This window comes from Cucumis melo, chromosome 8, assembly GCF_025177605.1.
Source record: "Cucumis melo cultivar AY chromosome 8, USDA_Cmelo_AY_1.0, whole genome shotgun sequence".
NCBI classification, from domain to species: Eukaryota; Viridiplantae; Streptophyta; class Magnoliopsida; order Cucurbitales; family Cucurbitaceae; genus Cucumis; species Cucumis melo.
Genome location: NC_066864.1, coordinates 28822258 through 28842359, shown reverse-complemented (window position 1 = coordinate 28842359; position 20102 = coordinate 28822258). Strand labels below are relative to the sequence as shown.

General features: G+C 33.3%; 2 long non-coding RNA genes across 2 annotated transcripts; one reads left to right on the top strand and one right to left on the bottom strand.

Annotated features, from left to right (window-relative positions):
- Positions 1-1304: 1304 nt before the first annotated feature.
- LOC127150452 (uncharacterized) lies at positions 1305-4580 on the bottom strand. Its single transcript, XR_007822768.1, has 3 exons — positions 4007-4580; positions 3833-3910; positions 1305-3116 (listed from the first exon to the last, which is right to left on the bottom strand). It is a non-coding gene; the product is annotated as an uncharacterized LOC127150452 (long non-coding RNA).
- A 3671-nt stretch (positions 4581-8251) lies between these two features.
- On the top strand, positions 8252-10039 carry LOC127150451 (uncharacterized). The gene is made up of 3 exons (XR_007822767.1): positions 8252-8859; positions 8960-9036; positions 9868-10039. It is a non-coding gene; the product is annotated as an uncharacterized LOC127150451 (long non-coding RNA).
- Positions 10040-20102: the final 10063 nt, after the last annotated feature.

Here is a 20102-nt window from a genome sequence, read left to right as displayed (position 1 = left end):
AGTTAAAGTCTTATGGCGGAATCACCGGGTAGAAGAGGCTACATGGGAGCGTGAAGATGACATGAGGTCCCGTTATCCCGAACTGTTCGAGGAATAAAACTTTCGAGGACGAAAGTTCCCTAAGGAGGGAAGAATGTAACGCCCCGAAAATTTAAGGTAAAATTTTTCTCGTTTATGTAAAATGCAAGTTGATATAATAATAATATAATAGTAATTATATTATTATTATTAATGATTATTTTATTGGTTATAATATTAATATTATAAATATTATTATTATTAATATTTATTTTAATTGTTATAATATTAATATTATATATTATTATTATAAATTAATATTATAGAAATATTTTTTATTTATAAAACAATAAAATAAATTATTTATTTATTTAATATTAATATTATTAATATATCATTATTATTACTTTATTATTATCATTATTATTTATATTTAATATATATCATTATTTAAGTTTTAAATTATTAATATTATAAATTATTAAGAATTATATTTATATATATATATATATAACAAATTTTTTTTTAAAAAACCCTACCTCGTGCGCCGCCTAACCCCCCCCCCCCTCGAAATTTCTTTTCTCTCCCGCCGCCGCCCATCCATTTCCTTCTTCTTCTTCTCCCTTCCTCGCCCGTCACCGCCAGCCATCTCTCCCTTCGTTTTCTCCTTCTCCTTCGTGCTCTTCTCCATCTCAGCCACCATCACCCATCGTCTCCATCTCCGTCGGCGTGTGTAGGTTCACCGGTCGTCGTCCGCCGCGGCTCCCCATCCATTTCCGATTTCCTTCTCGGCCTCACACAACGGCAGATCTGCCGCCGCTCATCGCCGCTCCACGAAACAGCCAGCTCCGTTCCTCGTGCTTCGTCCGCGAAGCGCCGCCGCCGTTGTTCGCCGGAAGAAAGGATCACCGAAACCGTGGCTGCCGTTTTCTTTCGTCCAAACCCGACCCGGTTCCGCGAGCCGACCCGAGCCACGAATCCGATTCGAGCCAGCCGAGCCGAGCGAGCCGAGTGAGCCGAGCCGAGCGAGCCGAGTGAACCAAGCCGAGCCGAGCCGCGAGCCGGACCAAGCCGAGCCGCGAGCCAAGCCGAGCCGAGCCGCGAGCCGGACCAAGCCGAGCCGCGAGCCGAACCAAGCCGAGCCGAGCCGCGAGCCGAACCAAGCCGAGCCGCGAGCCGAACCAAGTCGAGCCGAGCCGAGCCAAGCCGAGCCAAGCCGAGCCGAGCCGAGCCGAGCCGAGCCGAGCCGAGCCGAGTCCAAGCCGAGCCGAGCCGAGCCACCTAAGCCTTCCTTCCTTCATTTCGGTTCACGGTGAGTTTTCGGTAAGAATTGTTCTGATGAATTCCCTAGCGTTACCTCGTCCGGTTCGAGTTTGAATGTTGAATTAAGTTATGGCCCTACTTTTCTCCCTCGAAGGTAGTACAGAGTTGACGCTTAAGTTCTCGGGTTCCGCGGCAGGCCTGGTTGGAGATAGCTTCCTTTCCTTGGGTAAGTCAACGGACATCGCTTCTGATCTTTTAAAAAACAACTGCTACTAAAGTCATCAACTAAACTTTCGTGTTTCGTTAGGTAGATCTGTCGAGCGTGGATTTTCGATCGAGGGGCATAACCGAGTTTCAGGTAAGGGTTTTCCTACTACTGGACCCCGAGTCCAGGTTAAAACCGTAGTAATTCACAGGGGATTACACGTTAGTGACTGTGCTGAATATCTGTATGCGTGTTGACTGTTAAGTACTGATATTATATTTTTGTCTGATGAGATTATACTGTGACTGCTATTGAGGATTGAAATTATATGTTGATGGACCTTAAAGTTACGGTTTAGTATGTATTAAATACTGTTCTGGATGTGGTTCATGGAGTTTGGACGGGGAAGGACAGTGAGTCCGGTTTTGGTTGGTTAGTCGATTGGACCTAGGGTTTTCCCCATTGGTGTGCGAATCGGTAATGCATAAAGCAACTGAGGGTGTAGATGTTAAACCTATACTATCTGACTGACAAGGCCTATGGCGGGACTGTAATATGAATGCCGTTGAGATGTGATTGATGTAGACAGTTTAGTAAGGGCTGAGGGGTAACGGTTAGCTTCATCTATGGGGTAGTGTGCCTGACTGATATGTGTATCCTTCGGGAGCACTAGACTGATATGTGTATCCTTCGGGAGCACTAGACTGATATGTGCATCCTTCGGGAGCACTAGACTGATAAGTGTATCCTTCGGGAGCACTAGACTGATATGTGCATCCTTCGGGAGCACTAGACTGATAAGTGTATCCTTCGGGAGCACTAGACTGATAAGTGTATCCTTCGGGAGCACTAGACTGATATGTGCGTTCTACGGAACCACTAGACTGTTATGTAGGGCACCCCCGAATAGGAAGTTAACTGTTGTTCCCTAACGGGCCCAGTAGTGGGTCCCTTACTGGGTATGTTTATACTCACCCTTTCTCTTCTTTAACTTTCAGGTAGGGTTACAGCGAGGGGCAGACCGACGAGAGGCAGGAAGGATGCGTGAAGGCCATATGGACGCGTCCGTTTTTCTTTCGCTTCCGCTATGTATTTTGTCAGAATGTTTTGATTGTGATTTTTGGACTGGTGACTTGACATTTTATTTTGTGACTTTTTGAATTATTAAAAATAGGGCCCGAAACTGTCTTTTGTAAGGTTTATAATGTTTTAATGAATCGTATCTAGTCTGTTTTAAATTTTATTTTGAATGGTCGAGTTTTGGTAATTGGTAGTGACCTCAGCTTAGTCCGGAAATGTTGGGTCGTTACATCTTTATACTAAGCTCAGGTCATTACTATTAAAAGAAATAAAAATTTTCTTAACAAAATGAGAAAATAACACTAACTTTCACCGAAAACCTCAAATGCTCATTAACATTTTAAATAAATAAAAGTATGTAGAAACAAATTTCTAAAAATAAAATTCTAGCTTGGGCCCTATCTAGTTTTAAAAGAGAAATAATCAAAGAATAAAAAAATACTGAAATCGTAACTGTAAAGCAAAAGCTGAAGCAAAAAGTTTTCCTATGATAACTCATGGTCACTTCTTGTCATTCGCGAGCTTTCTTCTACCCTACCTCTACCTTTGCCTGAAAAGTTAAACATAAAAAGAATGAGTATAAACATATACTCAATAAGGGACCTACTACTAGTCTTGCTAGGTATCTATTAACTTCCTGTTAGGGTGTCGTAAAGAAGTATCGCTAAACTAAAGAGTTCTCAAACACATGCAATCTAATGATCAAGTAGAAACATCTCTAATTTTCGATGAACCCAAAGAAACACCAGGACAAAACTGGTCTTCGGTGAACTCGAAGAAACACCTAGGACAAACTGGTCTTTAGTGAATCTAAAGGAACACTTAGGACAATCGGGCTGTACTTGACCCCCTCGAACCACTCATATACATAACATCTCATGAGACTGGTGATCCCGTCAGACCACATAGTCTTAAAAAGGTGATGATCCCGAGGGACACCAATATGGGTACGACCCTAATAGACAAAGTTAACAGAACACCCAATCCATAGCATGTTGTAGCATATGCTACCATCATAAATATAGCATGAATATTAATTATAATGCTCTCAATCGGGAGAGTCATATTTCATGCATCCTCATCAACATAACTCAGTCATAACTATCAGTTATCAACATACGTCATCAATACATTATGCATTTTAGCTATATCAATGTATAACAGAGAAATCACATGCAAGCTCTTAATAGCAAGGGAACTTAAAAACTAAAAATAATAATTTTAATAGTTGCTTAAAGACCCAAAATCAAATTTAATTCAACTTACCTAAAGTTGAGGTTGAATCCAATTTATCCTTGGTTTGGAAAAATTCTACAGCATCCCCCCAATTTTATCTAGCCCAACCTTTCAGAAAAATAACCTAACTTAATCCAAAATTAAATTATTTAATGTTCAAAATTAATATTTCATGGGTATTACCTAAAACCCATTAAAACTCACCAAAAATATTCCAAAATAGGTGAAAAAAGGGCAAAAACGGCTTTGGTGGCTCGACTAAAGGGAAAAGACTCAAGGTAGAGAAAACAGCTAGGCTCGCAGCTTGCAAGATGGGGGAACTCGACTTGGGCATGCGGCTTAGAGTGCTTCGCATGTGGCTCGAATACGAAGACAGCTTGCAAGGAACGAAGGGAGGCTCAGCTTGGACGCGACTGAAGGGGAGAGGACGACTCGCTTACATGCACCCAGTTCGAACGAAGGAGGAGATCGGCTTGGCATTTTGACTTGCGAAGAATGGCTCGATTGGAGACTTGGCCGTCGATCGACGACTGTAGAGGAGATGCGACCGACAACATTGATAGAGGAAAACGACGACGGAACAACGCAGCGGTGAGCGACGATGCACAACGGAGGCTTTCAACGGCTCAACTTCAACAACAACTTGAATGGATGACGTTTCGTGGTGGCTATCAATCAAAGGGAGGGAGATGACGGCATGCAGCGGAGGTGGACGAAAAACCAAAGGTGGCAGCGGCTAGGGTTTGGTTCAAGAACAAGATGAAACTATAAGGTTCCTTCGAGGGAGAAGATGAATAGGGATCTTTGCACGCTTGCAAGTGAGTTATTTAAATAATAATAATAATAATAATAATAATAATAATAATAATAATAATAATAATAATAATAATATATTTTTTTACTTTTTCTTTTTATCCCCGAACTTTTCCAAATTATTTAATCACATCTTCTCTTTTTATTTAATTACCAATCACATCATTCCTTTCTTTCTTCTTTTATTTTTCCAAAATAAAAATCAAATATTTCTCCCTCCTCAATCACATCATCACTTTTATCTTCCAAAATCACACATTACTTTTATCTTCTCAAATTTTATAGTATATTACTTTTTAATAATTATATTATATTTAATATAATTATTTCATCATTCCTTTAAAATTATATATTTGTATATATATATATATATATATATAATCTAATTTCTAAATCTCACCCATATAAATCAACCAATAACAGTAAACTTAAATCAAAGATTTATAACACTAAAAATTCCAAATCTCCAAGTTAATTAAATATTCTCCAAAAATATTTAATTAATCTTAATTTCCACAAAAACAAACAAATCTCACCCATTAGCTCAATTTACACTCAAAATAATTTCGACATAATTAAAATTACTCGAAGATAATTACAAATTAAATTACCTTATATTTCGGGGCGTTATAATTATAGCTTGACTTTTATGTTTAATAAATTTTTATAACTTTCAATAGGTCGGTAAAATTTTAAAAATATCAAAGTTTATGAATAAAATGTGTACAAAAATTCAAAACCTAAAGTAAAGAGGAAAACTTAAAAATACTACGATAGCAGTAAGAAAATAGATAATCAAACATAGTTGAGTAGGATTATCGATCGGCAAAACAAACCGTAAAATGGGATAGGAATGGAGTTTATTATATGCATATATGAATGAAGGTTTGTTTTGAAATCAAGGAAATTAGAAAGAATATATATAATATTTTAACTATGATAAAATTGTTACATGAAAAAATATTTTCGTTAAATATAATAAGAGTTCCTAATTAATAAATAGAGCTACCTTTTGAGAACTCTCTGTTTATACTAGTTAGAACTATCTTTTGAGAACTCTCTATTTATACTAGTTAAAATGTTATATGAAAGGATACGATCTTTAATTTATTTTCCTTTCAACTAATCTAGTAAATGAAAATACATAATATTGAATAAGTACAGATTAAAAAATGTGAATGAATTTAGAAATGTGTCAAAGATGTGAATGAATCTGAATTTTCAGATTTATTATGACCCTTGAGTGTCCAAGTGATTATTGAAGTTCCAACTCGTTATTAAAGGCTGAAAATTTAGCTTGAAAGGTAATCTTTCTATGTTTCAATTAATCCATGCCAATTATTTACTTATCAATAAAGTAAGAGACGAGTTACATTATAAAAATATATATTTAACTTTATCACCAGCAGTTTTTTCTTTTTAATAAAAGGAGACGTTCAGATTCTTTTTGTCTTAAAATCTAACCTATTTAATTTTCAACCAAGTAATTGGTGAGAAGTATACTTTTCAAATTCATTTTATTCCACAAACATCAAAACTTACTTCACACAATGACACCATAAACTTTCTACTACACTTATTGGAAATGATAAAGATGGGCACTTGTATGAGGATTAATGTCCTTTGACCAATATTTTTGATTTCACAAATATGCATAAAATGGGGAGTTGTATGTTCTAAGTTCCACCCACCTCAACGTGGGCTACAATGATTGGGAGGAACAGAAACAAAGATATGGATAGAACTATCAATGTTACTTTTAAAATCATGATTGATTTGTCTAATAATACGTAGAGTATGATTTTGATAGATCTTAAAGTGTTATGGTTTCGATCAATATTAGCTATTTAACTAGGATTTAAAAATCATACAGATCTTTTTTATTCAAATGTTGTAAGATCATGCGAGTTGTTTCGTAAAATTAGTAATAATGTTCGTAAATTAGTCTAGATATTTACACATAAAAATAATGGCTGCTTTTAAATTTTTGTTCAATACTTTTTTATTCAAAGATTTTGTGCTTAAGGTATTGAGATGAATGTTTTATCTTTTTTGGTCGTGAGCTTTAGTGATAGGACATCAAGGGAAAGACAGGATAAAAAGATGGTCCAAAACCTACCCAAGATAAGCTTTGTGTGGAACAATGACATGCTATGAGGCAAATATTTGTAGTGGATATGACCACCTAATTAGTGGTATGACCACTTTTACAATTCTTAACTCCCATCAAAAAAAAAAATCCAAAGGAAAAAAATGGTCTTATTATGAGTAAAGTATTTTTTAAAAAATAAATAAATAATAAAAACATGTTGGTTTAAATCTTTAATTTTCGCATCCCTATATTTTTCTTTTTATTTTTATTTGATCATATCCCTTCCATTTTTCTACTTTTTGTCTAAGTTAGACTATTTTAAGTTCATGCCTTTAATTTCTTTATATACCAAAGAACTAAAATAATAAATAATTAATTAACATACATATAATATGCGTTAACGATAAAAAAAAAAAAGTATTCAGGAATCATCTTATTATGTAATTATCAAAATTACATTGGTAGACTATCTAGCTAAAAGAATACGATAGGTATTTTAGAGTTTGTTTGGATTGGTTAAAGTATAAGTTTGCTTTTTTTTTGTTGAATAATATTAATGAAAAGTTAGTAATAAAGAGTGAAATAATTCAATGACTAATTGTGTGTTTGAATTGACTTTCTAAATGTTCAAAACAAATTATTTACACTTGGAAAGTCAATTTAAACAAACTCAACTGTAATAGATAAATTTAAAATAAATAAAGGTTTAAGGATGAAAACAAGAAAAGAAAAATCATAGGCTGGGACCTATTTTATGAAAACAAAGTGTTGCCAAATAGTTAGCAAGAATACTATCTAAATTGATTAGCAAGAATACTCCTGTTCGTGTTGCATTAGATCCACTACCTTAAAATAAAAATTGATGTAACGTCGGTGTTAGATTGCAATCCTTGATTGCTATCGAGGTTAGTGCAATCTCCAATTTCAAACGTACACTCGTGAGAGAAATAATGTAAATCAAACAAAATAAATAAATAAAATCAAAGAAAATTGTTTTTTTTTCCTCAACAAGGATAGAATAGAAGATAGAAAAAGAAGAAATCTAAAGGAGAAAGAAAGTCATACACTTACTATTGATGTAACGCCCCAAATTAAGATAATTTATTTTAATTATCCAAAGTTTAATTTTAATCAGTGTTGAAATTAATTTGGGTGCTAATAGAATTTTGATTAAAGTTGTTTGTTTAATGAAATTTGTATTCGGGAGAAATTTAATTAATTATATGTAATTATGTAATTAATTAACTTTGAAGTTGGCATAATTATATCATGTAGATAATATGGTCATGTAAAGATATTTATTTTGGAGAAAGATATTTTGTAGAGAGAGAAAGAAATTTAGACTAATAATTATATAATGGAAAAAATAATAAATAATAAAAGATAATTATGAAATTTTATTTGGAGAAAGGTTGATGTGATCGGTGGAATTATTAGTTTAAAGAGGAGATTTGGTGAGTTTTAAATGAAGAGAGAGAAGAGATTTGTTTTATTTGGATGAGTTTGAGGAGAGAGGAAAAGGAAGAGAAAAATAATAATTAATATTTTTATTTTTGTTTAAATATGGCATGGGAAGTTGTGCCACCTTCTTCATTGGGGAAAAAAAAAAGAGAGGAAATCCTAACCCTAATCCCATTGCCGCCACTGCCACCTTCTCTACCGCCATTGTGTTCTTCGTCAGCCGTTGCCCCTACCCGAACCCGTGTGAGTCCGCGTCGCGCAGCCAACCCGAGCCGTCTCCGCCTCTCTTCGTCTCCGTCGTCGCATCGTCTACCAAGTGTCGTCGTGCTCCGTCAGCGTCTTTCAAAGCTCGGGCCAGCCAGCCATTTCGATCACGTTGGTCGTTATCCGTCAGCATTCGTCCGAACCTCACAAGTCGCCGGAGCAGCCGCATCTTCGCGAAAGGAGTCTCGCGCCGTTCTTGCGCCACGCGACCCGAGCCGCCTTCCTCGGTCTGATCCATCGCCATAAACCCAAACCTGAGCCACACGTGCGTAAGCCCTCACTCGTGCAAGTCGCGCGCCCACCTTACCCAAGTCGAGCTGCATGCGTGTCTTTCAGCCGAGCCATTTCCCTGTCTTAGCCGAGCCAGTCCCTGTCTTCCAAGCCATTTGAGCCACCTAGCCTATTTTGGTCCTTCTCACCTGTTTTGGTAAGTTTTGATTGGGTTTTTTTGGCATACCCGACAAAGATTTAACCTTGGACCTTAAATAATTTAATTTTGGATTAAATTAAATTATTCTTTCTTAAAGGACCGTTTGGATCGTTTAGAAGTGGAACTGAGGAATTCGCCCAGTTAAGGCTAAGTTGATATCAACCTTGATTTTGGGTAAGTTACTTCGAATGGATTTTTGGACCTTTAATTTTTTTAGGGTTAAGTTATTAAATTTGGTGTTTTCTAACTATTTAGGACTTCGTTGCTTGGAAAGCGTGATTTTTGCTTTTAGAATTCGATTAAGCTAATATCCAAGTAAGAGATTCTACTACTAGACCTTCGACTGAAATTAAGAGACCGCATGTATTTATGGTTATGCTTGGATGATAGCTAAATTGCATAACTCAGTGATATTGATGATGACTGACACTGTATTGATGATTGATGTCATGAACTGATGTTATGTTATGACTAGCAGTACGTTGATGAGGATGACTACGTTATGTTCATGTTTACGTTGTTGGTTATGTATGCTATGATTGTTATGATGTGTCATACTTATGAAAATGTTATGACATGTTACATGCTACAAATAGGGTGTGTTGTTAGCTTTCTCTCTTAGAGTCGTGCCCACATGGGTGTCCCTCGAGATCACCACCTTTTTATGACTGCGTAGCCCGACAAGATCACCAGTCCAGTATGACATTGTACATTGACATAGACATGATTATGAGTGATTCGACGGGGTCACTTACAATCCGATTGTCTTAGTGTTTCCTTCGGGTACACTACATACTAGTTTGTCCTAGGTATTTCCTTTGGGTCACCGAAGACCAGATATGTTGCTACGGGATCACAGATTGCATGTGTTCGGGAACGTGTCAGTTCAGGGGTACCACTTTACAGGACTCTAATAGGAAGTTAACAAGCAACTAGCGGGACTAGTAGTGGGTCCCTTACTGAGTATATTTTTTATACTCGCTCTTTTTTGTTTAATTTTTTCAGGCAGAGGTAGAGGTAAGGGCAAAGGCAAGCTGGCGACTGATAAGAAGTGATCGTGGCGAGCCATAGAGACCATTTCGCTTCCGCTTTATGTCATTGTTCGGATTTCAGTATTTGCATTTTTATTTTATTCTTTTACTCTATTTTATTTCTTTAAAATTAGATAGGGCTCGAGTTAGGATTTTACTTTTAGAATTATTTCCATATACATTTGTTTATGCTTTTAATGAGAAATTCAAGGTTTTGTTTCATTTTTCCATTTTAAATTTATAAATTTTATTTATCTTTTAAATTAGTAATGATCTTAGCTTAGTATAAAGAGTTGGATCGTTACAATTGAAGTAGAAGAAAAAGAAATATAGACGTGAGACTAAAGAAAAACATATGAAAAGGTTTAAATATGTATTAATTCATGTCCAAAGACTAAGGATTTAAATTTACAAAAATGTTTAATAAAATGATAATATTTTTAAATGAAATGATATTAAAAAGTCAGTTCCTCTTTTGAACATGTAAGAAAAGTTTCTACTTCGACTACAACAACAATTTAGAAACCCTGATAGCAAGTTTTCGTTTATAAGCTTTCTTAATCTTAGCAAACCAAAATTCTTGCGATCCAAACAACTAAATTTCTTCTTAAAATATAGTTTTTTTTAGCCTTTTCTGAGGGGCCAAAAACTCTTTATCAATTTAAATTATATTCTCACATGGAAATCCAAATTTGCATTATCTTATTCTATAGTTTTTATATTGATAGGAGTTGTTATGTAAAGAGAGAATAGACTGGACAAGAAACGAGAATAATTTGATCAAGAAAATAAAAAGTAAACTCTCTTCGGTGGAAAAACATGACAAGATTTGCCTTAAGTAATTACTAATGTGAGAGAGAATAAAATGGTTTCTGATTTGGTTCCAATCCAAATTTATTGGATATTTTTCAACCTAACACAAACAAAATATTATTTGAAGTGATTTTTAACATGTAGGAAGCCTCTGTTGAAGCAAGATGAGATTTATATTTATTTGTGTATTTGTTTATTTATTTATTAATATTACTGGTGAAAAGGTACACATGGCACAAGCCAACCTTGTATAAGAATTTTACCACATGGACCACCTGTCCACATGGACCACCTGTCAGCATTTTTTTGCCATGTGGACATTTAGAATTATTCCATATTAATCCTTCTTATTTATATTAATTAGAGATCTTTTTAGAAAATATAATAAAACGACAAAATATCTACATGTATAGAACAGTTATGAAAACGAAAAAAATCTCATAGGTTTATAATAAAAAATACCAAAAATACACCGTCACAACGCACGTAATATATTTGATATACGATCGTTTAAATTTGGCTATTGTTTGGTAAACGATCGTTTAGATTTGAATAGTCAAGTCTAAACAATTTATTTTTTCAATTCTATCGTTTAATTTGGTTACACAACGTTTAGTTTGGTTACACGATCATTTAGATTTGACTACACGACCGTACCCTAAATCTAAACTTTTTTTTTTTCAAAATTTGGTAGTTTAGATTTTTCTAAATGAATTTTTTCAAGATTTTTTTAGTATACAATCGTTTAGATTTGTTTGTACGATCGTTTATTAGATTTGGCTAAACGAATTTTTTAAATTTTTTTGTTACACGATCGTTTTTTTTTTTTTTACACGATCATTTAGATTTTGCTACTTCAATCTAGACGATTTTTTTCAAGATTCTTTATACACCATCTTTTAGATTAGATTTGGTTACCCTAATCTAAACGACGTAAAAAATGAGGAAAAGAAGAAAGACAATGGAAAGAAATCGCAGCGAAAAGAAAAGACGATATAAAGAAATCAAATTTTGTTACCCAAATCTAAACGAGGAAAAGAAAAAAGACGACGGAAAGAAATCGCAGCGAAAGAAAAAAGAAATAAAAGGAAGAAAGACAGATAGAAAAAAATCACACCAAATAAGAGAAGAAAGACAGAAGGATAAACTTGAAATATTTAAAAGATTACTAACTTTATAAACTTTATTATTGAGACCGAAAAATAATTTATTATATTTTTGAAAATTTTCTTATTGACTAAAGCTTCTCTTCATATCATTTTTGCTCGTTAGTTGGGAATAATTTTTCCATCTTTTTACCATCATTACCATTATGTCTTTCTTCTCTTCTCCCAGTTGAATGCAAATGAAAAGTTCTCACTTCCTTTGGCCCATCAAACAAACCCTCTCTCTCCCTTTCAAGCAATTTCTTTTCATCATTTCGTTTATTTTCGTGGTTTTCTTAATATATACTTTTTTTTCCTTTTATCTTTTACTGCTAGTAGAGATTGTTTGATTTTTTAGTCAAATTCTAAAATTTTGTTTGGAAACAATTTTAAACTTTTGCTTTTAAAATTTTATTTCATCTACATTTCTTACAATAATTAATGGTTGAATTTTTTGACAAATTCGAAAAACAAACTTGTTGAAAGCTATTTTTTTAGTTCTCAAAATTTGGTTTGACTTTTTAAACTATTAATTAAAAGTAGATAAAAAAAATGAAAAAAAATTAGATGTGAAATTAATGTCCATATACTTAATTTTCAACAACAAGATCGTTAGCAAACAAATTCTAAGAAATTTGTTTTTCAACATATGTTTTTAAACTTAACATAACTTTGAATTAGATTTTGTAAAGGAATTTCTTAGGCAGTAGATAACCAAAAAAAAAAATCACATATGGAAGTAACGGTTATAGGCATAATTTTTATAATTTCAAATATAAAAAATTAAATGATTATCAAATGAGACCTAACATTTTGTTTTTCAATAAATAAAATACTTTCACTGTTTAAATGAGCAAGAGAACTTAAATATCCACATTAATATTAATTTTGAATTTATTATATAAGTACCGGTCGCATGTAAACGATATTGTGAGTAATATTACAACATTCACAAATATTTGCTAGAAATAAATAACGAGTAAAAGGAACATTAGAGTTTAGTAACTTGGTTCGATAAATACCACTGTATCTGAAGGGCAGTGTGTTCAAAGAAAGATAACTTCGTTAATGTACATAATAAGCAATTACAACTTATTAGTTATCTCTATTATTTATATGTAGTAGTAACACAACTATAATGACTCTAAGAGTCCAATCACTCAACTATTCATCTAGGCTTTCCTGGTGTGAGACTCCCTCTCTAGGTGACTTAGGCTCCTCCTAAGTAGTAATATTAGTGAATAACGTCTTAGGCTTTCTCTTAAGATTGAGGCTCCCTCTCTGCTAGATTTAAGCTCTCTTTAAGTCTTAGACTTCCTTTCACCTGAACTTTAATTTATCTTTCCCTTTTGAGAAAAGACACTTCACCTTATCTTGCTAATTAGCTCTACCTAAGATTGAGAATCAATTCACAATTAGATAAATACAAATCAAATACAATGAATAGCTAGGAGAGTATGTCATCAAACAACATAGGCTTCTTTATTCTTCATCAATTAATACACTTCTCATGATCGAATTTTTCACCACAGTGGTACTCAATATTTTTCACAAGACGGCCAACACAACCAACCAAAAACTAATTCTAACTTTTGAATATGCACAACGAACACACATGAATAATTTTAACTTCCAAAATAACCACACACAAAGAAGGCAAAAGATCTGTAAGTACCACCAAAAGGTTACCACAAAGAAAAAAAAGAATTTATTTCCAAACACAAATGTAGAAACATCGCGAACGACAATAGTCAATAAATGTTGTCAACACATAACTTCTAAGAGTCATATTTTTGTCGACAAATTAGTATACATATAATTGAAATTTTTATATAGATATACATCAATGTTTTGATCTATATACTTAGGCAATTTGTGAGTGATGATACATATATACTTATGCCTGTGCAGATCAAATTATGATGGTTTGATGAATTGCAAACTAGAGGATCAATCGATAGCCACTAACAAGTCTCACCATTTCTTTTAAATATTCTAAACGAGAGCATCAAATGGCTTGAAATTTAAAAAATAGAAATAAAAAAGGTTAAAAATGATTCAATTTTTTAATTTTTTTTTTAATAAATGTATACATTTTACTACATGTTTTAATCAACTACGTTACACATTGATTACATTAAAGACCTTTGTAGTAACGATAATATAGCACATCCTTGGGTTTTTTAGATTTTGTACTCAAAATAGGGTCTTCTTTGTGGTACTAAAATAACTCCTCAGTTTAGAAATGTTACTATCTAATTTTTCTTTTCTTTCTCACATCAAACGTAACCAAAAATAGGTTTTTTAAATTAGTTATCTTTAAATATAGTAAAATGAACTAAAATATAAGTATCACTACTAAATGTTAATAAATACTTATAGACTGACAAGAAAAACCACTTATTATGATAGTTGGTTCCATCCTAAATTGAAAGGTGGGAAGAAATAATTGTCATCAAATGTCGAAAAGCGGGTTTTTAGCGAAAAATATGATATTTTCGAAATTCCCAAATACATGATAGTTATTTGTTGTCATAATATATAAAGGAATTAAAAAAAAAAAGTTAAATATTTTTTATTCAAATTTATTAAAATAAAAATTATTTTAAAATTTAAAAAAAAAAGAAAGAAAGAAAGAAAGAAAAGGGACCAAGACCCTCAACACAAAATCCCCTTTCCTTCTTCAAACACAAAATCCCTCCCGTTCCCGTCTCCTCCCTCATGCAAAATCCCTACCGTTTAGGTTCGAACGCCGACCGTCTCCTCCCTCACACAAAATCCCTACCATTTCAATTCAAACATTGGTCGTCTCCTCTCGTTCCCTTCTCCTCCCTCATGCAAAATCCCTACTGTTTCAATTTGGACGCCAGTCATCCCTTCTGTTCCCATCTCCTCCCTCACACAAAATCCCTACCATTTTTGTTCGAACGCCGCTGCTACTGTTTTGGTTCGAACGTTGCGTCTCCTCTCCCTCAACACTACTACTACCCTTTGTAAGTCTTAGTTCATCTCCCTTCTCTTGAATCCCCGAATAATTGTTTTTTACATTTTCTTCTATGGCTGCCATAATCTCCATTTCCAGTTATCTTTTTCCTCTGTTCTTCTTTATCAACACCGTATCATTTTTCTCTTATTCACAGGACAAGCAACCTACTTTAAGCCCTTGAATCTTTGGGACAAACCCTCTGGGAATCTATCAAGTTTTCAAACTCATTTCTCCTTTGCCATTGATTTAGAAGGAGCAGAAAGGTTTGGAGATGGGCTTACCTTCTTTTTTTTCTCCTAATAATTTTGCAATTGAGTTTGATATCTTTAGTAATTTCTTTGATCTGAAAAAGTAGAACATGTAGGTATTGATATCAATTCAATATCTTATGTTGCTTTACTCAATATGGAAATGTGATTATAAGAAAGGCATGAGGACGGATGTTTGGATTAATTATGATTATGCTACTTTGAATTTGAGAATTACTTTTACTTGGTACGAGAATAATAAAACTATATTGCAGAAACTTAATCATGATGTAGACTTTAGGTTGACTCTACCTGAATGGATTACTTTTAGGTTTTCTGCTGCAACTCACAACACATATTCTTGGGATTTTAAATCAATCTTGGAGGGTTTTTTTTTTTTTTTTTTTTTTTTGACTTGTTGTTTTAAATGTTTCAATTTGATCCTTGTTTAAATAGAATGAGTATTACTTTACCACACTTATATTTTCTTTGAAAAGTCACTAAATTCCTTTTATTGCAACCTCATTATTAATGCAATCACGTTAAAAAGAAAAATAAAAAGAAAAGAAATACTAGTTAATTGCGGAGAAAGAATGTGTTTACCTAGTGTTCCATATGGACCTAAGTACTTCATCTTATGCGTATTCTTCTTGTTTGTAGTGGGTTCTATATGAAATATGTGTATAATAGGATGTAGTTACTGATTCATTTCCTTGAGTTGTCATCCATCTCTTTTGTAACTAGGTTTGTTTAGAGGGCAATTATAAAAGATTCAAGTTTGTGACATCTATACAATGGACAAATCATGGATGATAGAAAACCGGATGTCTAGCGAATATGATGTAGGAGTCGAAAGCTTTATTTAATTTGGTTTGTCTCATGCCAAAGGTTGTAATTCGATAAGATGTCCATGTTTGAAATGCAGAAATCGTTTACTTAAGGATGTCTCAATAGTTCAGTATCATTTGCACCAATGGAATTGATAAAAGGTACAAGGTATAGTTCTGGCATGGTGAAGATTTGAACTCAAAGACAAACCAGTAGAATGGAAAATACAGTCAATGAAAAATATGAACACGACGATTTGTTTAATACAGTGAACATGTTTCAATCCGCTCATGACCAATCATGTAATACATCCAATACACATTTGATACTATGTTTGATGACGCAAAGAAACCCTTATACTCAGATGTAAGAAATTCATAAAGTTGTTAGCCCTCGTGGGATTGTATTAAAGGGATGAAAGCCCTTTGTATGGAAGAAGAATTACAGAGACCTTAATTCAATTTAATTGGGAACTTAAAAAATACCAATACATTGGCAAAAGAAATTACAAAACTAATTTCTATGGCTATGGTTAAGCATGGTGAATTAAAAATAAAATACAGAGAAAAACAAAGAAGAGGAAACTTACGATCCTTGACGTCTCCGAATCTACCAAATGCCAATTTGGAGCACCACTACTTGGAAACCTTCATATTCTCTGGATTGAGATGGTTTGTGGGAACCAAATTGGAAGGAGAGAATTATTACAGAGAAAAAAAATTTCAGAGAGAAAACGACTTACGTAAAAATCACAAAAACTCTTATGTGAATCGTACCAATAACTCCCTCTTCTTTGAGAGAAAAATGGGAACGTGGGAAAACCACCCACGTTCCCTATTAATTTAATAAATTAATATTATATTGATATTAATATTAAAATAAATAAATAATTAAATCATATTTAATTAATATTTTATTTAAATCATATCTAAATGAATATCTCTCCCATAACCTATAGTTTTAATTTAATTAATTTAATTTAATAAAATTTAATTAGATCAAAATAAACTAAACTATTAATTAATTCCACAATTAATTAATTTCTAAATTACATATCTTATTTTTAATTTAATCCGAATTTGATTCATATTCAAATATGAATTTCTCTCATAACCTATAGTTTTAATATGTATCATATGCACATTAAATTTTAATCTATAGTTTTAGTATGAATCTAATTCACATTAAATTAATATTTGAACTTATTCAAATATTTTATTCTCTCATAAATTAATTTCTAATCATATCCAAAATTAAATTTATATATTAAAGTCTAATTAAAATATAAACTTTATATTATAATATATCACCATATATTATATTAATTCCTAAAGTAAATTTGAACATTTCAAATTACAACCTATATAAATAAATCTCATTACCTTTTACGAGCTAGGAAGGGAACCTAATGGACCTACAGATAATAAGCTACAACAATATGAGATTAATTGGCTAAACTCATTAACCACATTAATCAACATTCGTTAACTGTGTGTACACTCAACTAAAGACTCACAGTTGAACTCTTCTCACTATAGATATATTTCTATGTCCACGGATATAAACCAATACTAGTAAATTAGTCTTTCACAAGTGTTCGTAACACCAGTTCGATCAAATTACTGTTTTACCCCTAGGTTACTGCTAGTCCTTAAATACCAGTGCTCCTCTAATGAACAACCTGTTTATGGTCAACCCACTAAACAGAAACACTCTTAAAGTCGGGAAGGAGTGAATTCCATCTTGTCTGGTTATGTTTCCAGCTCCCCACTCGGTCTTGTCCCAAAATGATAAGCATATTGAGTCGGCAATCTGGTCACTCTCACCAGTACAAATAAAAGGACAATCCCTCACGAACTCAACTAGTTAACGGAGTTACATCTAGTGATTACTATTTTGTGGTCCGATCTTATGCAAACTCATTGCATAAGATACCTTCACTCGTTTGTTGCATACATGAAGGCATTGGATCAATGTGTTTCTATCAAATACAAAGTGAGCCGTATCCATAATGTTACCAGGATACGGTACTCAGCCTTAACCCTATACTATAGACCCTTTAAGCTAATTTGAACATTAATCCTCATATGTCTCTACATATTGTTGTAGTCTCATCAAACAGCTTAGAATGTTAGTTTATTGGATTTAGGTTATTAAGACAAAACTAATAATATAATCAATAACAATTATTGAAATAATAATAAAACACTTTATTAATAATAGTTAATGGATTATATTTACTATCTATGAGTATTAGAACAAAAAATCCAACATGCACAACTTAAAGGTTAGATATGGTTTGAGTAACTCTAGCTTCTTTGAATTGTTGTCTATAATAAATTATCTCCTACCTGAAAGCAACGAAATACCAACTTCTTTATACGAAGCGAAGAAAACACTAGATGCCTTAGGACTGAGTTACCAAAAAATTGATGCATGTCTTAATGATTTTTGTTTGTATAGAAAAGAGTATGCAAACATGACAAAGTGTCCTAATTGTGGTTTGTCAAGGTGGAAGATCACTAAAAACTCAACAAGTAAAATAGTAAAGTGGCTGCCAAGCAGTTGTGGTATTTGCCAATAGTTCAAAAATTTATAAGAATGTTTAAGAGCTTTGAGAATGCTAAGAACTTGCGTTGGCATGCGATTGATAGAAAAGTCGATGGTATTATGAGACACCCAGCTGGCACTCCATCATGGAAGTTGATAGATCACATGTGGCCAACCTTTGGGTTAGAACCAAGAAATCTCTGTTTGGGTTTGTCCACCATTTGAAGATTTATCGTCAAACTATAGTTGTTGGTCAGTTATTACTACAACATACAACCTTCCACCATGGTTGTGTATGAGAAGGAAACATTTGATATTGACAAAGTTAATATTAGGTTCGAAGCAACTAGGATACGATATTAACACCTATTTGACACCCTTAATTGATGGCTTCAAAATTTTATGGAAAGATAGGGTTCGGTGTTTTGATGCATATAAAGAAGAATATTTCACTTTTCAAGTCGCCTTATTGCGGACTAATCAATGATTTTCCTGCATACGGTAATTTATGTGGATGTATTGTCAAAGGTTTTAGGGCTTGTCCAATATGTGGAGAAGAAACTACTTCAATCAGACTACGACATGAAAAAAAAATGCATACATGGGACACAGGAAATATTCGCCAAGACATTATCCATATAGAATACAGAAAAAGAATTTTGATGGTAAGCAAGAGCATGAAAATACTTCAAAGCCCTTACCAGGGGTGACCATCTACTTTAAACTAAAAAAAATGATATTTTCATTTGGGAAGAAGTGTGGCAAGAATAATAACGAAGGTGACAATGACTATTGAAAAAGAAGATCGGACCTTTTTGAACTACCATATTAGAAGAACTTACATGTACGACATTGTCTAGACGTAATGCATATTGGGAAGAATGTATGCATGAATATAGTAGAAACATTGCTTTGATATACCAGAAAAAAGTAAAGATAGGATGAATACTAGATTTGATCTAGTGGAGATGAATATAAGACCAGAATTGGTACCAATGGTTACAGGTAATAGAACTTACGTACCTACAACATACTATACATTGTCAAGAGAAGAGAATGATCGGTTTTGTAAGATTTTGTCTGAAATTAAAGTTCCAGAAAGGTATTCATCAAATATTAGAAGTCTTGTCTCTTTGGATGACTTAAAACTTAATGGCCTTAAATCGCATGACTGTCACGTTTTAATGCAACAATTGCTTCCAATTGCAATATGCTCAGTCCTACCGAAGAATGTGAGATACACTATAAGTAGACTATGTTTTTTCTTCAATGCGATTTGCGCTAAAAGTTTCTTTGTATCAGAGCTTGATGCATTGCAAGAAGATATAGTTATGTAATCTTGAGAAGTATTTTCCACTCTCGTTTTTCACAATTATGGTTCATCTCATCGTTCATCTTGTGAGAGAAGTAAAACTTTGTGGTCCTGTATATTTGCGGTGGATGTACCCATTTTGAACGATACGTGAAAGTGTTGAAAGGTTTTGTTTGTAATAGAAATCGACCTGAAGGATGCATTGCAGAAGCACAAATATGTGAGGAGGTTGTTGAATTCTATTCAGAGTTCCTTTCTGGATTAGATCCAATTGGTCTTGGACCACTAAATTCAAGGAAAGACAAACAAACCGATAGACCGCTGTCT